We start from the raw sequence: 10,719 nt of genomic DNA, 5'->3' as shown, positions 1-10,719 counted from the left end.
CTCTTATTATTTTTTGATAAATTCATCTGTTCAAAAGTTATTGGAGCTCGAAATCAAGTTATAATAAATTTCGAGATCTTTTTACTTTTCTGGCGAAACTATCAGACTTATCACAAAACTTCATAGGGACTTTTTTGTACCCGGATCAAAAATAAAACTTGATTTAGACTTGGTTTACTAAGTCGAAATTTGGAGTCGTTTTTCAGAAGACAAACTCGATTTTTTTTTTACGGAGATATGAAATACAGTTTTCGCCTTGGTTTAGACTTAACTATGGCTTACTTAGCCAAGATTTAAGACGAAAAAGTTGAAATCAAGTCGAAACTGATTCGGTTAAGACTTATTCAACTTAAATTTTAAGACGAAAAAGTCGAGATCCAGTCGAAACTGGTTTGGTTTCGACTTATTCGCCTTAAATTGTAAGGCGAAAAAGTCAAAACCAAGGCAAAATAATCTTTATATATTAGATCGTTGGAAATCAACCAAGTACCGAATCGTTAAAAAAATATTTTTAAATATAGACTTAAGATTCATTTAAGAGCTTAAATTTTAAATTTTAATTTCGGTATCTAGTTGAAATATTAATTTACTACTTAACAATTCAGATTAAAAATAATATTAATTTATTTGTATCATATTTTTATTCAGAATTTTTTTGATTATCTATATTCTGGCGAATAGATTAATTCATTAAATATATATTCATGAATATTTAATTCGACAAGTAAAGAAAAAATTGATTAAATATTTATTATCAATTTGAAGTAGGTCTTTTTTCAGTTTGATAGCTATTAAAAATTAAGAAATACATCTTCAGCTTACAAAAATTTTTTTTAACGTTATCAAGCTTAAAAAAACATAATCGTCAATTTATCTAATATAAATATTATTTTTTATACCGTTATATTTATGTAATTATTTATTTTGATAGTAACAAAAAAAAAAAAAAACTGTTGAATGAGTTTTGGAGTTTTAAAGAAACACTCAAGACATCAAGTAGTTTAAATTTCAAAGGGAAATTTTTTTTTTTCAAAATAAATGAAGGGATTAAAAAACACCTGCATCATTTTTTTTACCTGGAATGTTAGAAAAAAAAAAATCCGGAAAAAAGTGTTTACATAATTGTACTTGAACTTTTTCTTATGTTTAACGGTAAAAAAATACATATTTAATATTTTAGTTCTAATTATTTTTTTTTGTCGGAAACCTTGAAAAATTGTTTAAATATCATAGGCTACGTAAAATAAAAATATTTACTGATATAATTTCTACAATAAAAATATTTTTTATTATTTTTTTTTCCTCCCACTTGTTAATGGCGCCAGTCATTAACCCACTTGCATTAAACGTGTACTCTATAAACTTAATAACGAGGGCATTATTAGAAGATGTTGACGATAGACGAGATCAAAGAATAACCGGCGTATAGTAAAAAATAAATAGATTAAAAAGATAATTGTGAGCATATATGAGTGCAATAAGAAAACACAGTAAGCTTTGTTGTTATTACTCTGTTGATGTTGTTGTTTATTGTAAAGTGTGAATTATTTCCTAGATTATTCTCTGACACAAACGATCGCATCTTAAAGATGCGCGCAATCTTATCCTCTACACAAAATAATAGGTCTTTGACGCGTCTTTATGTTTATGACTTACATTTTCTCATTCTATATCTATTCTTTTATTGCTATACCCTGTAAAAATTATTATTAACGCTTTATATTCTTGGAATAATATTTCCAACATGAATATAATTTTTCCAAGGTTAATTTTTTTGTTTTTTAATGAAAACTTAATTTTGAAGTTCAAATTTTTTTAATTAAAAAATAATAATTTAATTGAATCTTGTTTTAAATAAAACTTTGACAGTGTAATAAAATGAAAAAAAAATATTTAAGGTGACGAAGTATTGAGTGAAAGAGGATTACATAACGTTTTTTTTTATTCATTGAAATTCGATAATGAGCAGCGCATATATATTTAAAAGTCGGGGAATAAAATCAATTGGCAAACGAATTATGGAAAGTTTAATGAGAGTTTGAAATTCATAGCTCAAAGGGAAGCACTTGATAATTAATATATAGTTATACCCCTGGGCGATAATATTAATTAATCAATGTTAAAGCCGGTAGCTCTCCTCAAAGCTCGGTCAATCGTTTTATGCTTTAGTGAATTCGCTCGCAACCCACTGTTTTGCATACACTAGATCCACATTATATTATTGAATATATTTATATTTGTTATCTTTGGTAAATAAGTTTACATTAAAGTGACTCAACAGTAAACATGTGACGCGATAATTTTAATAACTCTAGATAAGTAATTACCATAATAAATTGTCAACTTTGATTCCGTTTAAAGTATATATTAGTACAAATATAGTGTATGTGCACTGTGAAAAAAATAACCTTTAGAAAATTGAATTTTCTTCTGACAAGAAATTACGCTATTAAAAATTTTCAGTCTTATATATATTTAGTGAAAAAATTTTAATATTTTATTCAAAGAAATTTTCTGAATCGAAGAAAATTTAGTTTAGTTCAAGATATGCTGATCTTATTTTTTTTCGTAATAATAGTGTAATAAATATCGACTTTCTCTTGTCAAGAAAATTATTATATAAATATAAAATTAATAATGCTATCATTATTGTAGAATAACTATTCAGCAAAATAATTTTTATTTCTCAGTGTATTTGGAAAATCCAAAAGTGCCCACCTCAAACGCTCATGTTATATTTTCATTGATCAATTTATTTTCATAATAACACGAAATATTCTTTGACGGTACGATATTGACAACTCTTCTCTCTAAAAATAAGTAATAGTGAAATTCACTGCGATTTAGTGAATATGCACTGGGAATCAGCTACATGTATACACTGTAAAAAGAGCGGTGTTAAAAATGGACTCGTTTTAACTCCACTCGGTGGTAAAATGAAATTACACCGGTGTAGGAGGAGTAATACACCGGTGTTAAAAATACCGGTGTTGAAGCGGGGTAACAGGTGTAAAAGCGGAGTAATGCCGGTGTGAAAGCGGGGTAAATTGCGTCCGCTTGGAGTATTAACTTTAAAGATTATAAAACACAAAAAATTTTAGTTCTTTATGAAAATTAATAAAAAATATCATTTATCAACTAGTATAGTGATCGAGTTAGTAAAAATATTCACAAAATAAAATATTTTAACACCGGTAAAGAATATCTACACCGGCGGCGTCGTTATTTTAACACCGGTCTAGAATATTTACACCGGTGGCGGCGTTATTTTTACACCGCTTTCGGGGGTAAATTTAACACCGATAATTTTAACACCTACACCGCTTGGACTTACCCCGGTGATTTTTTACAGTGTACCACTGGTTGAATTAGTGGTATACTTATAATAGCTGGAGAAATATAGTGACTATCCACTGATTCGCACTGAATTTCACTAATTCCTTTTTAGAGAGTTGACTTAACTACATTAAATTTGATTATTTGTATTCAATTTAAATGCTCTGCTAGATGTCGTCGAAAGGTGTGTATCAGTTTTAACATTTGTTTTTTTACTACTATCACGCCAAGGTTTATGTCAATATTTGACGGGAAAAAATTGCCAGAAATAAAAAAAAGAGGTGTGCAAAAAATCCATCTGGATGCAGCACAGGTAGAAGGCCCATAACAGAATATATGTGTAATATGTATATGGGGCATTCCACGCCAAATCAACCACTTTGGAATTTGACCCCTTTAATTTGGCTGAAAATTTTTTCTCTTTTTCTACCCTATCAGAAATGTTTCTCATAATTTTTTCAAATTTTTTCACCCAACCGAAAAAAAGTTATAAATTTTTGAAAAAAATGGCTTTTTTTATTTTAAATAGCTATAACTTGTTCAAAATTCGACTGATTGGAACGTTTTTTTTTTCAAAATTTTTGTTTTTAAATGTACTTTTTGAAAAAAAATACAAAAAAATTATTGCAACCTATTTTCATTGTTTTTTTGTAGATTTTTAGAAAAAATCAAAAATTTTTCGATGTTTACCATTTTTGATTTTTGATTTTTTTTTTTTATATGGAACTTTGACATTTTCTCCAGATCCTCAAATTTTTTCAGAGTGATGATTTTTCGATTTATATTTTTTTTTTCCAATTGAAAAAAAAAATTATTTACAACTAGCCTTATTTCTCATAACACCATGCTTAAAATTTTTGAGAGTGCTCAGAAAATTTTCAAATTTGGAAAAAAAAATAAAAACAATAAATTTAAATGGTAATGTTCGAAATAATTTGAATTTTGTTCGAAAAATCAAGTTTAAAAATAGAAGGACCTTCTGAATAATTTTTTTGTATTTTTTTCTGAAAACTACATTTAAAAACGAAGAAAATGAAAAAAAAAAGTTTTCGTTTGGGCCATTTTTGGACAGATGCTGGCAATTCAAAAAAATTCCTTCTACACTCATTGTTTTATGGTTAAAAGAATTTTTTTTTGAATTGCCAGCATCTGTCCAAAAATGGCCCAAACGAAAACTTTTTTTTTCATTTTCTTCGTTTTTAAATGTAGTTTTCAGAAAAAAATACAAAAAAATTATTCAGAAGGTCCTTCTATTTTTAAACTTGATTTTTCGAACAAAATTCAAATTATTTCGAACATTACCATTTAAATTTATTGTTTTTATTTTTTTTTCCAAATTTGAAAGTTTTCTGAGCACTCTCAAAAATTTTAAGCATGGTGTTATGAGAAATAAGGCTAGTTGTAAATAATTTTTTTTTTCAATTGGAAAAAAAAAATATAAATCGAAAAAACATCACTCTGAAAAAATTTGAGGATCTGGAGAAAATGTCAAAGTTTCATATAAAAAAAAAAAATCAAAAATCAAAAATAGTAAACATCGAAAAATTTTTGATTTTTTCTAAAAATCTACAAAAAAACAATGAAAATAGGTTGCAATAATTTTTTTGTATTTTTTTTCAAAAAGTACATTTAAAAACAAAAATTTTGAAAAAAAAAACGTTCCAATCAGTCGAATTTTGAACAAGTTATAGCTATTTAAAATAAAAAAAGCCATTTTTTTCAAAAATTTATAACTTTTTTTCGGTTGGGTGAAAAAATTTGAAAAAATTATGAGAAACATTTTTGATAGGGTAGAAAAAGAGAAAAAATTTTCAGCCAAATTAAAGGGGTCAAATTCCAAAGTGGTTGATTTGGCGTGGAATGCCCCATATATAGAAAAAAAAATATAGAGTCCAACACCCCTGCTCCGCGTTCAGGGCATACGATTTGAGGAGGTCAAAACGAAGCTTGCAAAATTATCCGTTAGATATATATAGTCGATTATAGAGAAAAATTTACCGTCAATCATTACTTATATTTAATTATAAAAAAAAAAAATCGGTCTATCGGTTGACCCTGCGGGCCAGCCCCAAAACTTCCCGCTGTTTTCAAGCTCTTTGAGCTCGAAAATACTTTTGTATGCCGTTGTTTTTGAAAAAAATCGTCTTTTATCATTTTCTCTCCAACGACATCTCTTAAACGAATCGACCGATTGAGACGGTTAAAGTGGCAATCGGCGCGTTTTATTGAGTTCTAAAGCTGATCAGATTTTGGATTTGATCGGATGTGTCGCTCCGAAGATAATCGAAGAAAACCGTTTTTCACCATTTCTTTCTCGATTGATATCTCTCGAACGAATAACCCGATTGAGATGGTTGAGGCGGCAATCGACGTGTTTTATTGAATTCTAGAGCTGATTAGATTTTGGAATCGATCGATCGAGTTATTTCTGAAAAATTTGGAAAAAACTGAAAAAAAAAATTGTTTTTTTTTGTATTTCTTCTATATCTTAGAGTCCATTTGATCGATCGATTTGAAATTCCCAGAAAAATTGACGGCCAACAAACTCTTTTGATTGCCACCTCATCCATCTCAATCGGTCAATTCATTAAAAAGATATGAAGAGTTTACATCCATACACACACACATACACAGACACTCGGACATCATCTTGAAAATAATCAGAATAGCTTCCTAGGACCTCAAAACGTCGACATCGGATGAAAACTCGATTTTCGAAAATCGGACCGAAACCAATAACTTCCTGAATTTTTCAAAATTAACAATTTTCTTAGTGAGAAGTTAAAAATGATAAGAACTATACGATAGTAGTGAAAATCGAAAGGGATCAACTAGACAAAACTCTAAAGATGATAAAAAAAAACAAGTCTTTCCAGTGAATGGTTCACGAGATATCGTGTTTACATACGTATACCCCTTTATAAACAGACCAATTGATGGACAACGAAAGTTTTTTTCAATCAACTTTTTTTTAATAATATACTCAACAAGAAGACTTTTTGAGTATATCATTTACTGTTACTATTTTTTGTAACGTGAATAAATTTAATAAAACTAAAAAATATATATTTGTAACGTACCAGTAAGAAAATCGAAAATTTATAAAAAATACGAGAGCTATTGTTTTCAATCCGATTTTGAAAAATTGATTTTTTATCAAATGTCGAAGTTTTGAGAATAGAAGGAAGCTCTTCTGACTATTTTAGGATGACATCAGAATATGTATATGTGAATATTCAATAACTTTTGAACGGATGAAAGAATTAGATCGTATTTGCAGTATTTGGAGCAGCTTATCAAACCTAAAATTTCATGAAAATTTGAGTTCAATCGAATCCCTTAATTTTTTTAATGTTCCAAAACTATAATGTTTTGAAAAATCATTTTTTTTTTTGTAATAACTTTAAAACTACTCTGCCGATCAAAAAAGCATCGGAAATGGATTATTCGTTTCAAAGGTGTTATCGTAAAATTGAAAAAATTAACAATTGTTATCATTTTTTTTGAATGAAATAATAGAATCTTCATCTTAGTAGCCTCATTTGATTACTGTAAAATTTATTTTAATCGTAGATCCATATAAGTGTAAAGAATATTGTTATTGAAAATACTTGTTTTGAACATTTCCTTAAATTAATCATAATTTAATGGTCAAATCTGATCTGATAGTTATTTCTTTTGTCTAAATGACCACTTTTGATTCTTGTCCATACCGATTAATTTCATCAAAAATATTCTTTAACGAAAATGTAATAGTTGTTAATTCATTAATTACTTTCAATTTCTTATATTTTTTTACTTGGATATAAAATAAAACTTTTTGAAAATACAATTGGTCGAGAGTATTTTTGAGTTCGAAGATCCCAAAAATATCGGCAAGTTTTCGGGCTTGCATGCCTGCAAATCAATTCCAAATATTTTTGTAGTGAGTCAATCTGTTAAATTAATGAAAAAAAAAATTTTTCAAATAAATGTCGATGAACTTTTTCGTTACCTAAAGATATCCGATTAATCATTTGAGTGATTGAATTATACTCAAAGCATGTCAGGCTACATTACGGGTTAAAGATCAGAAGAAACTACACACTGTATGTGCAAGACTTGATACTTTGAATGAACGCCTTCTTCATTAATGTAAACATTACGCTTTCTGACACACCGATCACATCACCGTATAAATTTATTTTTACTCTTCCTCTTTCTTTTATTTTTATTTTTTAAATTCATACTCTGCTCATATTCTTCTCACAAATTATTATTTCTTATTTTTTTTTCAAAGTCACGGATTTAATTTCCATCTATATCATTATTTATAGTGACCTTATTTTTTAATCTATCTCGTCATATGATGATTTAACAGTTAGATTTGTGTAATATAATCTGCTCTACATATTTATAGTATGAGTAATTTTTTTTGTTTTTGTTTTTTTTCACTCAATATTTCAATGATTCAGAATTTGGATATAAAAATAATAAATTTATATTTAAATTATGGTTAATATTCATGGTCCGATAATAAACGGAACGTCTTGCAGTGACTTAGTGCATGGTACGTGTAATAATTAATGTATAAAGAGTAGAGGAGTTAACTAAACCGTCTATAGGGTCATCGGTAGTGAGCGCAGGAAACAGGAAATCCTGAGGAATAAGACGAGCCAACCAGAAAGCAACAATATTGTGCCTGTGATTTTAACTCTGTGATTTTTACAATACCTTTATTTTATTAACAAAGGGATTTTTATTTACTTTTTAAAGTTTTGCTTAAAAAAATACAACATACATATGATTTATGATTAATAATCGAATTATTATTGAAAAGTATAATTTAAGTTTAATTTATTGATAATAAAGTTTCAATAAAAAATTTATCTGAAACTTTTGATGTTGGAAAATTATAAAAAAAAGTAAGATGAATAATGAGTTAATAATAAATTCACAAAGATATGATGTATAAGTGTATGAAAGTAATAGTGAAAACAAAAATGAATGTAAGAATGAAAAAAGATGAAATGAAAGATAAAAGGAGTGAGAAAGAGAAAGGAAAAATTTTATGGGTTCGTTGATGCACACGTTTAAGATTTATTGTGATGCCGAACTGCATTACAAATCTTATATCATGAGCAGAAATAACTTTTGAAAATTTTGTAAGAGATTATTGTCATGTTTATTTTCAGAAATATTTTTTATTTTTAATTATCAAAGTTTTACAGTAAAAAATGTCATGAAATTTAACTCAATATGGACTATCAACGTGTGTTCGTATTAATTGTTTAATTTAAATTCTATAGTTAATCGATATTCATGATCTTGAATGAATACACTGTAAAAAATTGGGAGTGATTTCGGAGTAATCTAGATTTTATTTAAATCCGCATTTACTCCAATTCTGAGTTTCAATATTAAAATAATCTCCTTGTAGGAGTAAATTTTAGTCCAAACCAGAGTTTCAATATTAATATGAACTTCTCTTTGGAGTGAATTTGACCCGGAGGAGATTAAATAAATAACCAGTGATCCACTTCACATTCACTCTGCAATCACTCCGGATTTAATCCACGTTCACTCGGAAAATTTTTTACAGTGTAATAAGATATTTGTCCCAAAATAATTTTTCTTAAAAATATAAGTAAGATATTCAGACGTTTGTAAGATTTTTTAAGACTCGAATTTTATAGATCAGATATGAAATCCAACTTTTAAATCTTTTTAAAAAGATTTTTTAATCAGTTAATTAATTAAAAATACAATTGAAAAAAAAACTTCTAAAATCTTTTAATCATGAGCTATAATTTGATATCCAACACGCAATTTTATTTAAAAACAAAAGAAACTTTTTTTTTTGTTTGAAATAAATCTCAATGCAAATTATAAAAAATAATTATTTTACAAAAATCGAAACTATTACAGGCTTTAAAAAATTAATTTTATTTATATGAAAAATTTTGAAAATCATTGGGTACAGATATATTTATTTTGAAAGATATTGAACTTTTATTAAAAATAAGCGTTTTACTGTGGAAATATAAAAAACAAACTATTTTCTGTTGTATAAAAAATTTGATTGACATTAAAAAAAAAAAATTGTTTAGTAAATTTTTTTTTAGTTAAAAAAGCCTAGTCTGTAAATATAACAAGAGCATTGTGATGGGTGTAGGAAGGATTTAGAGAGTGATGGCACAAACCTTTTAGGCAAACTAATGCATCAACCCTGTGGGTGATGGCAGAGCACAGGATGTGTGTTGATAAAGCAAGCTTTGCACTAAAATGAAACAACAGGATATGAGAGGTAGAGCTAACTGTAGTCACTTTTACCATGACTGATAATGGCTGATTGCATTTTCACTTACACATACACACATAAGTGTATATATATGTGTGTTACATAATGACAGCTTAGTTATTACTACCAAGTCATTTACGAGTATATAAATGTTTATGGGCGACTTCTACACCTGATGCCTCACAATTTTAGCAGTCAGACAAAGGAATTAAATTTTAAATATAATGAAAATTTATAATGTGCTTCATATACATATATTTATTGAAATAAAAAAAAAAAAAAAAAAAAACGATAAAAAAAATAATTAAGAATAAGATAAAATAAATAATTTATTCTACGAAAAAATTAGAAAGTTACTTTATGGAAATTGATGTATTAACGTCAATACTCTTGAAGATAGAAAATATATTATACGCTACTCGTTGTCATTATCAACAAAGAAGAGGTAAATCTGGTTGGAATTTTATTATTAGTTTTTGAAACTGAAGTAAATCTGCATTACTTTATGTTGACATTTAATAAAGGTCGATCGGAGAATATTCTTTTAAGAAAAATATTATTTATGCCGTACTTATTATAATGATCAAGGATAAAAAAAAATAAAAAAAGAGATTTAAAATAAAAAAACTTTAGAGTTAATTAAATTAGTTATAAGAGTAGTATTTTCATATAAATGAAATATTGATTAAATAAAATTGAGTGATTGCCTTATTAATGAACTTTTTTTTAATTTCGATGAATGTCTAATGAAGTTACTATTTTAAATGTTGATACTTGGAGAAATAATAATTTTTATTTGAATGATAAATGTATTTGTTGTATATATCTAGAGTAATTTTAATATTAAATTGAAGAATAAATTTAGTCTTTGGTGTATAACAAAAGTTTCACTGAAACTTTTCTTATAGATAAGTGCTTTCTTGTGTTTGTATATAAATTTACATTATTTATTATACAAAGTACAAATCCCATATATTATACAAAAGATAATTAACAAAAAAACTTTAAATTAAATTTTAAAAATGAAAATTTTAAAACTTGTTTTTTTAATTTTGATTTAAAAAAGAAAAAGTCTGTTAAAATAAACGAAAAGAGAAAAAAAA

Source organism: Microplitis mediator, chromosome 4, assembly GCF_029852145.1.
Source record: "Microplitis mediator isolate UGA2020A chromosome 4, iyMicMedi2.1, whole genome shotgun sequence".
Classification (NCBI taxonomy): domain Eukaryota; kingdom Metazoa; phylum Arthropoda; class Insecta; order Hymenoptera; family Braconidae; genus Microplitis; species Microplitis mediator.
The sequence above is the reverse complement of the archived record's forward strand: the minus strand, read 5'-3'. Positions refer to the sequence as shown.